Raw genomic sequence first — 17,799 nt, 5'->3', positions numbered from 1 at the left:
CACGAACAAGAGCAGGGGCCAAGGTGAGAGCTGTGGAAGTTTGCTTACAGGTCATGTTTGAACCAAGACTTGAAAGGTCAGCACCAGGACCATGAGGAAAGAAAGCTCAGTGTGTGCGCACACATGCAAGTGTTATTCATGAAAGAAAAAGGTGGAACAAAGCCACAGGTGCAACAACCATGATGATGTGCTCCAGAGCATCCATGGAGTTCAGGGCTGGTGTAGCATGAAGTGGCAGGGGTTGCGAGGACACAGCTGTGTCATGTGGAAAGAATATGGGCTTGGGAGTAAAAAAGATCTCAGTTCAAGCTCCAGCTTTATCACCCACTAACAGTGTGCCCTTGAGTAACTTCTAGAATTTCCATAATCTTCAGAGCCCGGTTAGTAATATACACCTCCAAGGGTCGGTATGAGGGTCAAAGGAGGTGATGGCTGGGTCCTGAGAGCAAAATGGCTAGTAAACTGGTAAACGGACAACAAAGCCACCAGGGAGGACACACGCCTACTCTGTAAAGCAAGAAAGGGGCTTTTTTTTTTTAAGAATTCTATCCATAGCTTCTTCCATCAACACTGAATAATGATGGAAGGAATCATTTAAGAGAGGAAACCCAGGGACTTCCCTAGCGGCCCAGCGGTTGAGCCTCTGTGCTTCTACTGTGTGGTGCATGGGTTCGATCCCTGGTTGGGGAACTAGGATCCCACATGCTGCACGGCGTGGCCAAAAAAAATAAATAAATAAAATTTCATTTAAAAAACAGAAAGAAAGGAAGGAAGCCCAAAGGCACGGCAACATTGCTCGAATCTCCAATTTTCCTGTCATCGTCATGCAGGTGAAAGAAAGGCCGTCAGGGAGATGATGAATCACGAACACAAGTGACACTGTCCAAAACGGCAGCCCCACAGCCACCTCCCCACAGCCTAAGCCAACACAAGCTCCATGTGCGTCCATCATGTGCCCAGTACCGTCGACGTATGATACAGACCTCCCCTCGACATAACACAAAACCCACTTCTGACACACCAGGAGCTACGTGACAGCTGCAAAGGTTCTTTCAAGGCAAACGAATCGGCACCTCAAACATTAAAAAAAGAGAAAGGAATTAATTTAGACCTTTTTGTTAATATGAGCTTTGCCAGCTTCTCTCAGGAAAAATAAAAAGCCCTTAATGATTATGAGTAAATGCCTGTGCTCTGGGGAAAAGTTAAAGATGAGTGGCTACTCTTCACCAAGGTCTTCCTGAATTCTGTGTGAGAGGGGATTCTGCAGAAGAATATAGCCCTTGCTAACTTGGAAATTCATCCTGTTTCCTGCAGCTATGGCTTTGTTCATGCTCTTTCTTGCATGAACAACACGCATGCACAGACACATACACACACACAGAGAAAAGGAAATGAATCATCCTGTCTGCAGGGTTGAGACCCCTATCTCTTACAAACATCGTGCAAGGTGGAAGAGATGTCTAAATACACAGGCCGTCCTTGGGGACTTCTTCTAAAACGTCTCCAGGCAGAAGCCCCTGGGGACCAGGAAGAAAGTCTTGGAATAGCCACAAATGGGGAAGATGCCCCTAATCAAGAAATTCTCCTTCAAAGGTTTCAGAGCAACCCTTTTTTTGTAAAGGAGAGAAGGCCCATGCAGCTGCAGCAAAAACTATCCCTGCAGGCTCTGGGTCCCTAGAATCAGGACTGATGTGCTGGGTTCCTCTGCAGCCCACCAGCAATGACAAGCAGCAGGCTCCTACTATACCTCTCGGGGGGGGGGGGGGGGGGAGCCACGCCTCGTCACACTGTTGGTAAACACAGCTTTCCAAAGATGAGTGGTTAAGAAAAATTCCCAATTACCAGGCTTCTGACCATTCTGAGGGCGGATCTAAATAAACAAATGAGCCACGCAAGGGCAACCTCTACTTATACGGCCTGGGGGCCAGAATTCAAGCTAGCCCTAGTCCCTGCTTCCCAGTTCAAAGAACCAGATAGGGCAAGACCGGCATCTTCTCCCAAGGGACTTTTTCCCCTAGAGAAGACTCCCCATTCTTGACCTCCAGTAGGCAAGAAAAGGATGAAGGAGTTTTGCCCTAGAATGGGGTGCAGTGGGGAGAGCTCCAGACCTGAGCCTGGATTCTGGGGACTAACGCTTTCACCAACTGCTGGGCAATGCTAAGTATAATAAATCACCTTCAGAACCTCGTATATTTTTAGTCTGTTCACCTGAGGCGTTTGGACCAACTAGATGATCCTAAAGCTTCCGGCCAGCCCTAAGTTCCTTCCATGATACTAAGTGAAAGTAACCCAAATCAAGTTGTCCCTCTGTGGATACGAATGAGGCAGTTGCCAACCCAGTGTCACTTAAAGGCTCCGGAAAAAAAACCCCAAGCCTCCACTGGGGATCCCTGAAAATCTTGCCACCTAGTGACTCTTGGATGAAAGATTGAAAGCTGCTGAAATGTGCTCATTACGTCATCTCAGAATACGACCATTATCAGCCATTGAGTCATTTACAGGAAGTAAGCTATCCAGTAAGTCAGCCAAAGGTTAGGTAATTTTTTTTTCGGCGGGGGTGGGATGGGAGCGCAGAATAGGTCTTAAATCCGTAGCCCAGGAAGATGACGGCAACCACAGTCCACGTATGCATACTAAAATGACTGTGGTACACTAGACAAGATGGGACACAAGACAAGGTATTTAATTAACGTGAATCCCCAACCTCTCCGTGTGAAGCAGGCAGCAGTGGCCTCCAGCTCACTGTCATCTGCCGCTACATATAACGTGCCTCTGTTTGATACCTTTTGTCACCCCCAAAACGACCCCCCAAAATTCACTGCCTTGACGCACACCACCAGCATTTATGAGTTTCAGAACAGCCAGAAACAGTGTCTGAAAGCCTTCCAATATCGTGCTGTCCCTCCTAATACCTAAAATGGCCCACTGTTCCATTTCCATAGGCTTTTCTTCAGCAGATTGACAAGGTAACATCTGCTTCAGAAACAGATGTTTATGCCAGAATTCTCTTCTGCTCATTAATGCTTTTCCGGTTAACATCTAACTATCTCACTCATTAGTTCTTAATAATACTTTTTGTATCCGAGCCATGCCAAATATGCGCTCTTTAGAGCTCTGTATTATTGTTGCTTCTGTTGCTGTTGAATTACGCTGCTGAATAAAGGAAAAGTAAAAATAAGCCCCTCTAAGAAGGCTGCTGTGTGTCAGAGCTCTATCTTTGTGAACTGAACAAGCTGAAATCAATTAAAAGTGTGTGTTTAGAGAATGCATCTCAGCTGTCTAATTGCACCACCTCTGCTTTAGGGCCGAAGTTTGACTCCCTGCCAAACTGCCATCAAAATGGCGTCCGTCAGCGTTACTACAACTGCCACTGCCTGAGCGTGATTCAAGGGCTTGTGTAACGAAGGAAGCCCAGGGCGCTCTGGGGCTTGGCACAGACTCCTACGTCCCAGGGGCAGGCCTCAGCGATGGTGCCCAGACAAAGGACACAGCAAAGTCCTCTGGGATGAGAGTCCTGGGACCGAGTCAGTGACCTCACCCAGCCCCCGTGGTTTGATGGTCCTAATAGATCAACTCGAGGCAGTGTTCACATGATGTTCTCTACTGACCCCCAAGCAACTTCTCACAAAGAGGACGACTTCAAGGAAAGCAGAGTCAACACACCTTCGCTGAGTGTCTAGCTAAGTACTGTTGATCCATCCACTATTAGAAACACAAGTACTGTTTCTATGGAACCATATCCCATAGAAGAAAAAGGATCACGTAAGCTTCAGTTTTTCGCGACTTGTAATACAATGGGACATGCTAAAATGATCTTTGAAACACTTTTTAGAAACACTTTAAACACTTACTGGTGATCCCAAGATGGGCTTTTATGTTTCAAGAAGCCAACACCATAGTCAAACAACTGAACAAACCAAGACAGAAGGAAGGCTACCGTTGGTCTGTATGATAAGGGGAAAGCCAACCTTCCAGGGAACTTGTGCCAACACAATGTATCATTTGGGGTCAGGAGAAAGAATGTTTAATAAATCACTGACAATTGTTTCCATAGTTACAACAGATGTATAGTCATCTATATTATTTAGCTTGCTGTGACCAGTCCTACAGGGAAGAAGTGATTAAGGGTCCTGGTGATAAGCAAATATGGAACTCAGTTTACTTAAAGGCTGGCACACTGGCCAAAAAATGTGAAATAAAATAGAAATTTAAGTATAATCAAACAAACTTTCAGTCTCCAGACTTCTTGGTAGCCAAGGTCTCTTGGTCCCAATGAACTCGACTGCAGCTCCATAACATGCTGTTCTTTTTATAGTAAGCTCTTCTTCCCTTTTTGCCCCAGTGGCTGCTTTTCAGCAAATTTACTTGGCAAACACTGCTTTATCAAGTATAAATCAGATATACTACTCTGGAATCTAAACCCACAAAGAATATACACCAGAACACTACATAATGAAAACTAGAAATGCTGCATCATTGCTGCCAAAAGAAATGGAAGCGTATGAATGAGAATGATCGCTGGGTGTGTCTTCCATGAGATTCCACTTAAATAACATTCTCCACTGACTTAAATCTCTACAATCTGATGGGTTTACACACTGCAAAATGAAACAAAAATCACATTTTAGGAGGAAATGAAAATGTTCTGAACTGCCCTGGGTGGTGCTGGCATTGTGCAAAGAATGGGGAGTACTAACCACAGTCAAATGGTGAGGAGTGCCTCTTTCCCCTCCAGTGAACAGACAGCATCTGAGAGTTCCAAGCAATGTGCTAAGGGAATTCAAACTGGAGATTTAGGGGCTTCTCCCCAGCTCCTCTCTCCACATAAAGGCCAGAGGGAGCTAGGCGACTGTGTAGGGGAATGATGACTTAGGTGCAGACCTACTATAACACTGACCCCCAGCCCTCTTGCCGTTTAGACACTCCCCACCTCCAGACCCGCCCTCCGAGCGCCTCCTTTACTCATTGTGAATACTGCTGCTGAATTCTCCTGGACTTGTTTTCTGAAGTAATACTACTTTTGTCTTCTTAAACTCTCTGGTTAGACTGAGAGCTGATAGCGCTCTCATGTGACTGAGGTTACAATATTTACTCAGTTATCCCACAAAGAGGTAAGTGAACCAAAAAAGACAATATTCTTCCATCTCTAATCGTTTTCGAAATCTTAACTAGAAAGAGAATCTTCCTTTCCTGTGACTTGGTTCTTTTTAATATGAATGCATTAGGTGCCATTAGAGACCATCCTGGAGTCAGTTTTCCCGAGACACAGCACAAGGTCTAGTACTAGGTGGCCATCAGGTATGGGTCTGTCGAGGGCATGAGTCAAACAAATGACGTGGGCCCAAAGTCCCATGGCAGGTTACCTGGGCATTATCCCCTAAGCCAGGAGATGCGGGCAAACAATACAATTCTCTCTCCACCACCAATGGCTGAGCTGTTGGTTTTTTCATCCTCGTACTCAGAGGTCCCCTTGGACAGTGAGGAGATGCAGAAAACCATTTGAGAGTGACCCACATTCATGATACATTCCTTGCTAGGGTGGTGACTGCAGGTGGGGAAACAGCAAGCAGGAATGGTCACCTGGATGTGGGGGGTTGCAGCTCTTCTTGAGGAAAAGCATGTTTCACATCAAACCCTGGGAGGTGGTGGCTGTCACAAAGCTGTCCTCAGCATGACCAGTAACTTGACAGCCATGTCTGAAGCTAACAAACTGAGAAGGGGAGGAAGGAGCAAGGCACAGACACTCTCTTGCTCCACGAGTTCTAGAAGTAGTCTGTGCCATCATCCATCACTCACAGTCAACAGAGGTCCAGAGCTCCATGAAACGGGATCTGAGCAGGGAAAGTGCTGAATGAAAGTGAAACAATGTCCACCACACCTATGGACCCACAGAGAACAGAGATTACTTCGAGGGAGAACTACCAATGTCCCTGTTTCCATTGCCAAGTCCTGTGAGGCACATGATGCCCTGAGATCTTCACCAAGGCTCAACATGGCCCAGGGCTATGCCTCACCTGTAGGACTTGGGCCCAGGAGAGACCCTCATGCTGATGAACTTGGCAGGTCAAGGTGCAATACTCATTGGAAAGACCCAGCTTTTTCTCCTAAGGACAGAGGATGAAGAGGCATCCATTCCTCTTGAGAAGGGGTGACTCCTCCTTTAGGTGAGTGAACAAAAATGCTGAGATTTCCATGGCTTCCAAGGAGATCTCAGAGTACTGAGAATTCTTGCCCCTAGAAAAACCTATAGATTTAGGCGGCAGAGACTCACATTCCAGTCACAGGAAGGAAGATCTAGACCATCAAATTGACCTCAGACTGATATTTTCGAGGGCAAACCAGCAACGCAGCTCACATTCTCAAACAGGGAGCTCCTCAGCAACGGCACCAGGTCTCTCCAACAAGATGTGATAAGGTCCACAAATGCACCAAGCACATCTTATTCTTGTGGCTCTATTAGGAAGACAATGATGCATCAGACAAGAGACCAGCCCTCTGGGAGCTTACATTTTAGTAGGAAATAGAAAACAGCTATATACATAACCTTAAAAAGTGGAAAAAGATACATGTCATAAAGGGGAGCGATAAGTTATTTCCAGCTTAGATAGGAAAGATCGGGAAGAAATGGGGATATCCTTTGAACAACTAATGGGTATCCAGGGATGGACTGGATATGCTGGGGATACCCTGAAAAATATAACTCACTTGCTGCCCTTTCAGGTGTGTAATGCACCCAACAGACAACTCACTACAATAGCCCTGATGTAGAAGACCAAGAATGGATATGTGTGCAAAGTGTCTAAGGGACGAGAAAGAGGAGATCCTTTGCAAAAGTGAAGATGAATTCACTAGAGGTGTTATCTGAGCTGGCTATTGAAAGGTGAGCCCACATTTCATCAAGCAGAAAAGAGAATTCCAGGGAGCAGGCACTATATCTCCTTAAGGGCTCTTTTTTTTTTTTTTTTTTTTTTGTCAGCAACCTTGATTCTTGAGGGTCCAGCAGTGCCTCAAACATCATGGGCACTCACTCAATCAAGGTTACCGAACGAGTCAGAGAATTCAGGACATGGATGGACAGAATATCCTTTGAGTGTAAAACTATAATCAGAGGAGTCACTGTCAGATCCTTGTTTCTGAAAAATGTTTCCAGTGGTCTAGAGAGTGGGAGTGAGCTGGCCCCACCAGGGAGAAGCTAGAATGGCCATGCAGGAGAATGCTGTACATGGCCTGAAGGGCAGGGAAGCCTGGGATGTGCAGAGATCATCATAGGAAGCAGTTTCCAGAAACTTTTTAGACACTAATAATAGGGATTTGTTTACCAAAAAGACACTTTTAAAAGCAGGTTTTTTTTAAAGGCAATGCCTCTTAAAAGGCTTATTTTCTAGAAATAAAGAGCTTTTAATAACATGTACTAATGATTTTAAAATAAGCCACATATAAAACCAAAAGACTTTGATACAACTAAACAAGGTCAGTGGCTACCCATTTGAGGAATCCTGGCAACTTTGTAAATATCAACTCAGTCTGGGGGCTGGGCCCCAGTGACAAATGCATTTTCCAATTTCAGGGAGAATGAGATAAGACAGCTCCAAGGTTGTGCAAGGATACGAAATCACAGAGTACATACGCTAGAGGTTTTAAACACTTTTTTTTTAAAGCAGCAGAAGCCTTTCCTTAAAATCATAGGTAATAACGAGCATCAGATATAAAATAAGAATGCTTGTTCGAGGTGGCCTAGTAGGGGCTGGGGGACCCCAGGGTGCATTATTTTCTGTCCCCTTCTCACCCCTGGAGGCAGCCCACAAAGGCCCTGAATGAACCCACCCCAGAGTCTCCTGGGACACGAAGTACTCTCCCCAAGTCAGGGAGACTTCCCAACTGGCCCAGCTTTCCCACCGGAGACCCGCGTCCTCAGAATGACAAGATGTACCCCAAAGGCATCCGGATTGGACTTCCTGCTGCTTACTGTAGAACCACCAGTGGGTTTGGAAATTATGAATCATGGGCCACAAAGAAAAACGCCCCAAATTCATCCACACGTGGGAAAAGTGAGAGTAGCACAAGGCTGGTTCCTCTTGATGAGTCCCGGAGCTGGGATTTTTGCAGATGAGAAACTGAAGGCCCTGCGGGTAGCACCTTGCCCAGGCACACACCCACGTGGGGGAAGACAGCGGCAGAGCCACATCTGAAGGCTCCCGAGGTTTCTATGTGACTCTGGGGCACAATGGCGGTGTACGCCCGTGTCCCTTATGGAGCTGCAGCTTTCAAGGGAAAAAGTGCAATTGGGTACATCCCATATCTAGCCACTCCGGTAAATGCACGCAATGCAATGCAGTGTGGGGAAAATCCAAGGACATTTTGTTCTTCAGCAGAGACTGACAAGCTTGTTTAGTAGCAGCAATTCACAGTCCACCAGAAAATGCTGAATCTCACTTACAGACATAGTGAAATTCGGGCAAAGACAGCCAAATAGCACTGAAAGCTATTTTAGACATGCATATTTTAATAACATAAGTCTTTATTTTTCTTAACAAAAGAGCCCCACCACGTTACCTGTTACAACGGAGGCCCTATGAGAGAGTTTATAATCCCCATTTCAGAGATGGAGAAACTGACAAGGGCAGGCTTCCAGAGCCGCATCTTCCTTTGTGTGTGCAGCTCACACAAAGAGCTTCCAGAGTCAGCAAAATGCAGCCTCTGGGTGCCCAGGGAAGGCGGTTCAGAGTCATTAAAAATCAGTCCTGTCCCATCCCAAAAGGACATCTGGATAAATATGCACTGGGGAGACATGACTAGCAGGCTTACCTGAGGAATTTAATCCAAGGTTGCTTTAAATTCACAGTACTTCTGCCCTGGTCTGCGGTTTCCCTACTGATGGAGTGGCAATTCTATAAGCACTTCACAGGAGAATTTACCTTTCATGTCTTTCTCGCAAACCCTTTCCAGGAAATAAAAATTAAAGCCGCTAACTGTATAAACCACCCCATCTAAACAGTCTTTCCCCATTCTTTCTGATTTTCTTCTCCCAATCCTTTTCTAAATGGATTTCACACTCTAAAGATTGCCAGGCTGACATCCTTAGGGACCAGTCCCATCCATTTATGTGCAGGATCCAGAGAAGATGCTCGTCCCCTCCGCACACAGACTCCACGCAAATGGAGAGGAGGGCGGGAGTGGGGAGATAGCAAGGAAGATGGCAGGGTTACCAGAACCCAGGGGCTCTCCTGCTGAAAAGCACTGCCCACTGTAAGAGCAACTCTACTCCTGAACTGGCTTATTGGCAAGGCTTCTTTGAAATAGCAGGGAACTATTTTCTAAAAGATATGGATTTGAATATGCAGCAACCTCTTGCATACTTGCATTGAATGCAGTGGAGTGAGAAAGAAGCTCATGAAAAACTCCAAACTTTTTCTGGCTCAGAGGTTTCTTCCAAACCCCTTAACGTAAGAGTATTGGCCGCTGCAATTTGGTCCTGGCCCACCCCTTCAACCCCACCTCTTCCCCCTTCCCCCAACATCCTCCATCCCAGCTGCACCCTTCCTGGTGCTTTCCTTTGTCCTAAAATGCCCTTCTCCAGACCACCACCCCCTCACCTGATTTGAAAGCCCAGCTCCTCTTTGGCAAAGCCTTTCCTGACACACACTAGCAGGTCTGTTTTCCCTCTAGGGAACCACACACCTCACGTGTCCCTCTAGTTGAGCTCCCATTCACCATGGACAATTACTTATGGAGAGCCAGCTCTCTCCACCAGGCAGTGAGTTTCTTGACAGCACAGGCAATGTATAATTTATCTTTGCATGGTCCGGAAACTATGGAAGTAAACAGCCAGACACACAGCACGTAGTCGAAAAACGTACGTTGAAAAAAAAAAAATGGAGAATGCACTCATAGTTTGACTCAGCAAAATAAACCATTTGAATGGCACAGTCGGATGTGTGAAGAGTTCACTGTAATAGCAAGAAACTGGCAACAATCTAAACAGCCCTCAATAGGATAAAGTGTAAATAATATGCTCACATTAGGGAAGACTCTGCAATCACTGATAAAGAGTCTACTGATAGAGGCAGGTCTGTATGTACTCACATGGCCGAAGGGAAATGGAATAGCAGGTGAAAAATAATGGAAAAAATAAACAAGGAATTCTTAGCTGTAATTACCAAGGGGTGATAGTGGGGAAATCAGAGGTTGATTTTCATTTTTTCACCTTACGCATTTTCTTAAATGTTTGAATTTTTATAAAGATGCGTTATGTTTGGAATTTTTTAAATGGATAATTTTTGAAAAATTTTAAAAAGAATTTCAAAATTTAAGTTGATTTTTTAAATTGAAATATAGTTGATGTATAATTTGTGTTAGTTTCTAGTGTACAACAAAGTGGTTCACTTATATATATTCTTTTCCATATTCTTTTCCATTATGCTTCATTACAGGATACTGAGTATAGTTCCCTGGGCTATACAGTAAGACCTTGTTGTTTATCCATTCTGTAAGTGGAATTTAACAGAAGTATCCAGGTTAACAATCCTTGCAATTAAGTCCATCGCATAAATGAAACACTTTATTACGGACCCATCAAGTTCCTTAAAACGTAAAGACAAATAAAATAATGAAACCATGTTGTGGGCGCTCAGGACATTTTCCACAGTGCTCTCAGCTCAGCTTCTCTCTGGCACAAACAATGCTTTGGAAAACTAGCCCCTGCTAGCCTGATATGCAGATTTATTCAACTCAACAGATATTTGCTGGGCACTTCCCATGTAGAAGGCACATGTGCACGGCAAGGGGTGCAAAAGAAAAAGTGAGCGATACAGGGCCCAGCGTCTCAAGGCTCCTCCTCTACCAGGAGAGACCAACACCAGGCCTTTCAAACAAGGCAGAATATGAGAACTACACCAAGGAGAAAGCGAACAGGAGGGGGAATGGTTCTAACAGGAAGACGCTGGAAGATCCTGGGAAAGAGCGAGATAGGATCAGGGTCCAGAAAGACAGGTCAGACTGACCAGCAAGAGACGGGTAAATTAGAGAGGTGTCTGCCTTGTCCTGCTGCCTTGCAGTCCTGGAACTTCGGACTTCCAGCTCAATATCCCTACTTTAAAAGACTTTCTGCATGCAAATTAAATGCAAGGCGTTGCCACATACCTGAAATATAATCCACACCCTCTCCCCCAAATTACCAGGCCCATGTGTCCCCAGCTTGCTTCCTTCTCTGACCTCAGTTCCAGCTTCCCCCTCTTCCCCGCCCTGAGTGCGGCCACCCTGCTCCCCAAGCTCATCCAGCCTCCAGGACTTTCCACTGCTGCTTCCCCTCTGCCTGGAGGATAAACACCATCAGAGCAGGGCCTCTGTCTTGTTGACAATTTTATCCTCAGTGCCTAGCACACAGTAGGAGCTCAAGAAGCATCTCCGGAATGAATGGATAAAAATGAAGTTCTAAACTAGAGTAGAAAAGGACTGACAAACGTAGAAGCTTTCCTTATATAGCTCACCTGGATGTATATATTGTTTCATTTTAAATAGCTCTATCTGGGCTATAAATCACTTCACCTGCCCTAAACCACAAGGAATTGTAACAAATATTAAGCCTGATACACTATTAGCTTTCATTCACAGGGTACCGTTGTAGCTCTTGAATACAGGATCATCTCAGTTTGCCCCTGCATTTTAATTCTTACTTCACAATTTAGAAAACTGATACTCAAGGCAAACAACCTTCTGAGCTATTAGAGTCAGTCACTGTAGGAATTAAGCTTCAAACCCGAGTCCTGTGCCTGGTTTAAATCCTATTTGCTTCTACTAAACCCCAGCTGATACGTTGGGCTTGGAAGAGAATTACTACTCCTATGCTTGATACCAAGCCCGTGAGGGCCTCTAGGCTCTGATTATCTAGAAAGACCATCAGCGAAATGTATCAACAAGCGAATGTGGTAAAATTGGAGGAAAACCTCCCTCCCAGTACAGTCAGGAAATACTAAGCAAGTTTTGAAAATTACTCCTCATTTGCGTTGCTTTAAAGTAAACATAACTCCTCTTGATTACTGTTCCTGGAATGTCTAAACTTTTTAAAATAATAAAAGTATCACTTAGGAGCAACTGTTATTTTAACTGTGAATTAAGATGATAATTCTTTTGTTTAAAATGCAATCACGTGTTCTACCGAACGAACCCTTCCAAAGGTGCAGCGCTATAATTCCCTTGCAGGCTATGTATGCATCAGTGAAATCTGTCATTTGCAAATTAGGTTAGTTTATAGCAGAAAATGAAAAGTCATCATCAGACGGATCAAGAAATGGGGCCATTCTTTACCTAGAAGGGGCAATTAGATGAAACATCTGTGGGTAAAATTTATCTTTCATACATTGTCGATTTTAAAAAGGTATGAAAGAATCATTCTAAAAATCTCAAGAACACACCTAATTATGGTGCACCCCACTGACAATTCCTACCTGCCTATTTACTCATATAAGTACCTCACACTAACTGACCCGCACCACTGGAGCTCCTCTGCCTAGTTACTCAGATTGGAGTAGGCAGACATTCCTTGAATGAGAGGCCACACCTTAAGGATATGGAATTCCACGATGTGCTTCTGGTTCCCAACTTGCCGGCACAGGCAGATTTGGGCAAATTCATTTTGCATCAATCTATCTACATATACAGGAAATATGCCTTCTTCTTGGCTTGCACATACTCACCGCTCATTAAATGTTTGCAGAATGAACAAATTTAATAGGTAATAACTGCTTAAATTTATCTACAGGGAAGAGCAACCTGCTATAGTGTATTCATTCAATTATCTCCAAAAGGACAGTCTATCTTGTCTTCCTCCCCCGCAGGAGAGGGGACGGCTTTCTTGGAACATTACCTCCCTTGTTTAATTTTCTAGATAGATTAGGGAAGATTCAAGGAGAATGAGGGACGTGGGCTCATACTTCACAGGCATATTCTTAATAATTCTCGGATATGAGGCCGTTGCTAATCAGACACATGTTGGTTGCTATTTATTAAAATGTTACTACTTCAAAACTAAAACACACACACACCCTGCCAAAAGAAAAAAAAATCCAAAAAACTTATTTTCATCAAGTTTGTATACTGTGTTCAGATCTCTTTTTATTTCCAGCAAGTTCAATTCATTCCATTTTTAGTGGCAACTCCTTTAGGAAACACTCTTAAAACCTGTGTTTTGAGAAATGAAGTTAATGGGCCAGAACTGGTTTATCCTGAAAGACTCATCAAGTCAGGAAAAGAAATTCAAACCCTTCTACCCTTAGGTGAAGGGAACCCATTTGTGGGATACTCTCGGAGTAACTACCTAAAGGTCATTTTCTAGAGTTAGTGAAGAGAGTTCTAGAAATGGTCGACTTGGAGTCAGTATTATTATTTCTTGTCATACATAATTTATAAAGGAGGAAATATGTTTAATATACTCAATCCAATAATATAATGTGCTCAATCACCCTAAATCACAGGCATAATTCAAAAGAGCCAGAAGTCACCCCTTTCCTCTCCCCACCACACCTAGTTATGAGTGGTCAATTTTTACACGTCTCGCAATAGGAAATAGCATTTTGAAAAGCTGGTGGAACTGGGGTTCCACGTGAAAGCAGCAGAATGGCTTGCCCTTCTCCGTGGCAGGGCCACCAGTATCGAGAGCGGATGTTTGCTTGGGGTGAGAGTCTCCACTCTATGGCACGCGACTGCTCTCTCCCGCTCTGGTTCTCAATTATTCCTTATCAGCCACCACATTATCTCTCACCAACACGTGCCCTCATGTTACAATTAGATAGATCACAGCTTATCTTACACTCCTTGCAGTTTAGGTTAGTATCTGTCTGTTGAGATTTGGGAATGGTTAATCACTTTCCTGGTACATTGATTCTTACCAGCTTTAATTTCAGAAATTATACTTAATAACCTACCTGGAAGACCAGCACAAGAGACTGCACTCAGGCCACCTTGTCTGTAACTTTACTAGAACACTTCTACTGTGTGGAATATTAGCTTACTGTAAGACTGTCACTTCCATCAGAATCCCCTTGAAAAAGGAAATATGCCTTCTTCTTGGCTTGTACATACTCACCACTCATTAAATGTTTGTAGAACGAACAAACAGGTAATAGCTGCTTAAATTTATCTACATTGAAGCACCAAGAGGGACTGAGCAACCTGCTACAGTGTATTCAATCATTCATTCTTTCATGTAATCAATATTGAAAGTGCACAGGAGACATTGAGATGAATGAAACAGGTATGGCCCCTGCTCTTAGGATGCTGACAGTTAATGGAGAAGAAAGACACTGAACAAACGATCACACAAATGATACCCAATTGCAAACTGTGACAAAACACATGAAGGAAAAATAAGGGCATATAGGGGTAGGAAGAAACTATGAGACACTGAGGAAAGGACAGTATTTATTCTGAGACTGGAAGGTGAGTAGGTTTGCAGCAGGGGGAGAGAGGAGGGAGAATGGAGAAAGATTAAGCTTTCTAAGCATTGGGAACAACACGTGCAAAGGCCCTGAGGTGGAAAAAGCTTGACGCATTCAAGAAACTGATAGGTCAATGTGACTAGAATTTAGCAAGAGAAAGGTGAAGCAGGAGTGACTGTGAAAATCTATTCCCCCCCCCTCCTTTTTCCTGAGTAAATATCCTTCCTTTGAAATTACAAAACAAAATCCATGCAAGGCTTTTGTAAACCTCTTGAAGGGTTTTAAATTTTGTCCTCAGGTTAAAAGAAAGCCTTCCAAGCAGGAGAGGAACAGAACCAGACCTGCATTTCAAAAAGAACACTCTCCCTGCTCTGTCTTGGTGGAGGGAAAGGTGGGGAGTCTCCAACAAGTGGGAGACTGGCCTGAGGGCCCTGGAAGAGCAGAGCGGGGATGGTAGGTGAGTTTGGTATGAATGTTGGAAGTAACTTTCAAGGTCCTGGGGGATGGATTCGATATGGGGGTGAAGTAGACAGGGTGTGTCTGTGGGTTTATTCATTCTCAAAGCTAACCTAGACCTCCAGGGCCAACGGCAGTAGGCCCAAGCCCCAAACCATCCTCCAAGCGCACGCCTGGGATACGTTTGTTGGAATGCACGGTAGCAAAGCCCCAGGTTGTCCCCCTGGATCCTAGTTCTGCACAAGCTCCACGTACATTTCTCCCAGCCCTCATCACAAGGTCCCACACCCTGGTCCAGGTCCTGGTCCCACAGAAGAAAGTGGTTGGGCTCATCCTTGCCAACAGTTGCCTTGGGGTTTCCACGAAAGGAGCCCCTTCCTCAGCCCTACCAACTTGACATGCTCAGGGCTGCCCATGACTGACTACACAATGTCACAGGGACAGTGAAACCTAATCTCTCCTCTTCCTTGAGTGGCCTGTAAACATCCTTCCTTTAAAATAAAACAAAAGCCCTGCTTCCCACTGTGAGCTCTGGCCTTGGCTGCCCACACGGTCAGGGCCACAGCGGAGGACCTCTGGCCTCCCAAGCTTTTAGTGGCTGCTCTGTATTCCTTCTGCTCCATTCCCCTGACATCCAAGCCTCTTCTTAAAACATCCTTTGATATCCAGTTTCCCTTTTACATGGCCCCTACCGTCAAGAGCACGGTTTTGTTTTCTTGCTGGGGGACGGGTCCAAATTCTTCTGCTGTGCACCCACCACTTCCTGGTTGTGCCCCTGCATCCCCATGCCCCACTGCTTCATCCTTACAATCCCCCAAGCTGCTCTTCTCCAGCACCACCTCCTACTCTGAAAGATGCCCCCACCTTTTCTTCTGTGAATATCAAACAGTCCTCTCTCAACATTTCCTTGCTTGACTACTCTTTTCCCTCCGTGACGGTATTTTACAAAATCAGATTCCTCCAGTTAAAAAACTGGGTGCTTTCCTAAGAGGGACCACCAGATACTTCTCAAAGCCCCAGCGAGACGACCCCCGCCCCCAATTTCTCAATCTCAGAATCAATGTGATCTCTGACTTGTAATGTCTCTTAATTTTGAACGTCCAGTGGGTTTCAAGGTAGACAAAAATTATTGAGTGCCTACTATATGCTTGGCAGAAAGATATCTATATAAGAGATGTTTCTATTCAAACACCCTCACATCCTCCTCGCCCCTAACTTCTTGCGCTGATTTTAGGTGGATAACTGGAGACAGGTCTAGAGTGGGAGTGCGAGGAGGATTAAGAAGTGTGCTGGCTATAACCAAGGGAAGGCACAGCGGAACATGCGCTTCAGTCCCCTTGGGGGCAGGGCCGAGTCACTGGGCAGGGAGGACTGGCACTGAGCATCAGGGGGCATTGAGTGGGGAGCCAGAATCATGACTGCATGGGTCATCAGCTGCCTGATCACTGAGAGTTAACTGGATGTGAACTTGGCCGTGGGGGAGGGGAGGGGCCCTTTGTGCCCACCCCACCCCCACCCCCACCCTAGTAAATTGAAGGCTGAGAGAGTAATGACTTCCCCTCACATTATGTCAACCATAGGTTGAGGGCTTTGTCCAAGCCCTCACAGGGCAGCTGGGACACTCAGAAACAGAGTCCTCCCCCATCTCCAGCTGACTCTGCAACACAAACACCACCACAGATACCAGGACTACAAAAAGGACCACCAAGGCACTAACCCATACCTTCCTGGGTGTCCGGCTCTGTTCCCCCTAAAGAGACTGTGTGCCACTGCAGGGAGAGCTCACAGACCCCAAGGCAGTGGGCACAGACAGCTCAGGGATCGATTCTAATTCCCACGGCATTCACACTGTCCTGGCAACTCACCCCCCCCAGAACAGATCCCAGACACTGTGGCCAGCAAAGAACTGGACAAAGGCAACACCAAGATCATTTGCATGCTGGGGAGAGGCCATCCCCCATCCCAGCCATTTACACAGGCAGAATGTGCCCTCAGACTTGGACCTGAAAAAGCCCTCTGCAAGCACCACAAGTTTTATGGAACCAAAGGGGAACAATAACAACTTCATTGACTCAGAGGAAAGAAAAGAGAATTTCTTCCCCTCCCATGTTGTTCACACTACGCCAGTTACAACATAATTCACCAAGTTGTTTAATTTCCTTAAAACTCTGAACACCCAGAGTTCATAAAAGTGAATTCTGTGCTGGAAGGAAGATGCATCTCAGATGAACAAGGCTGCATTTGGGAAGGTGGGAAAAGCCACACCTGTTCTCATTCCCCCCACCCCCGCACTCTTTCTCACCAGTTACCTGTCACCTTCCTGCACTTCTCCACTGCAAAACCGGCATTCCTCTCACAGTTGGCTATGCACAAAATATCCTTCTGTTCTAGTCACATCAAAGCACCTTCACGCTAGGCAGACAGGTCATCGAGGGAATGCAGAAAATTAACAAACCCATCTCAGTTATTTCTATTAAAATTAGCCCCTCAGCCTGTAGGCTCTGTCAGCTTCCATAGAACACAAACTCTGACAAGTCTGTTGAAAACTCTTAACCTTTCCAGGTTGTGTCAACAGCTTGCAAACACAACAGGAGGATGGCGCCTCAGCGTTCAGCCTTCTCTTTGGAAACAGGAAGTATCGGGGCCCAGTCACTAGCAGCTTTCACCTTTATCTTCATCCTCCATCTCCTTGCTCATCACCCACTGCCACCTTGGGAGCATATAACCACCTTACTGCATAGAGACTGACGCCTTCCAATTGTCTGTAGTGTTCTGACAAAACTTAGGTCTTATTTACCACTCCATCCATATCTTACCCCACTCTCCTCTTCATCATACTCGGCCCCCACAGAAGGCTGCCTCCTCAATTCTTCAAATAGGTCAAGTTCCATCTGCCCCAGGGCCTTTGCAT

This window comes from Delphinus delphis, chromosome 2 (genome assembly GCF_949987515.2).
Source record: "Delphinus delphis chromosome 2, mDelDel1.2, whole genome shotgun sequence".
Lineage (NCBI taxonomy): Eukaryota > Metazoa > Chordata > Mammalia > Artiodactyla > Delphinidae > Delphinus > Delphinus delphis.
The sequence above is the reverse complement of the archived record's forward strand: the minus strand, read 5'-3'. Positions refer to the sequence as shown.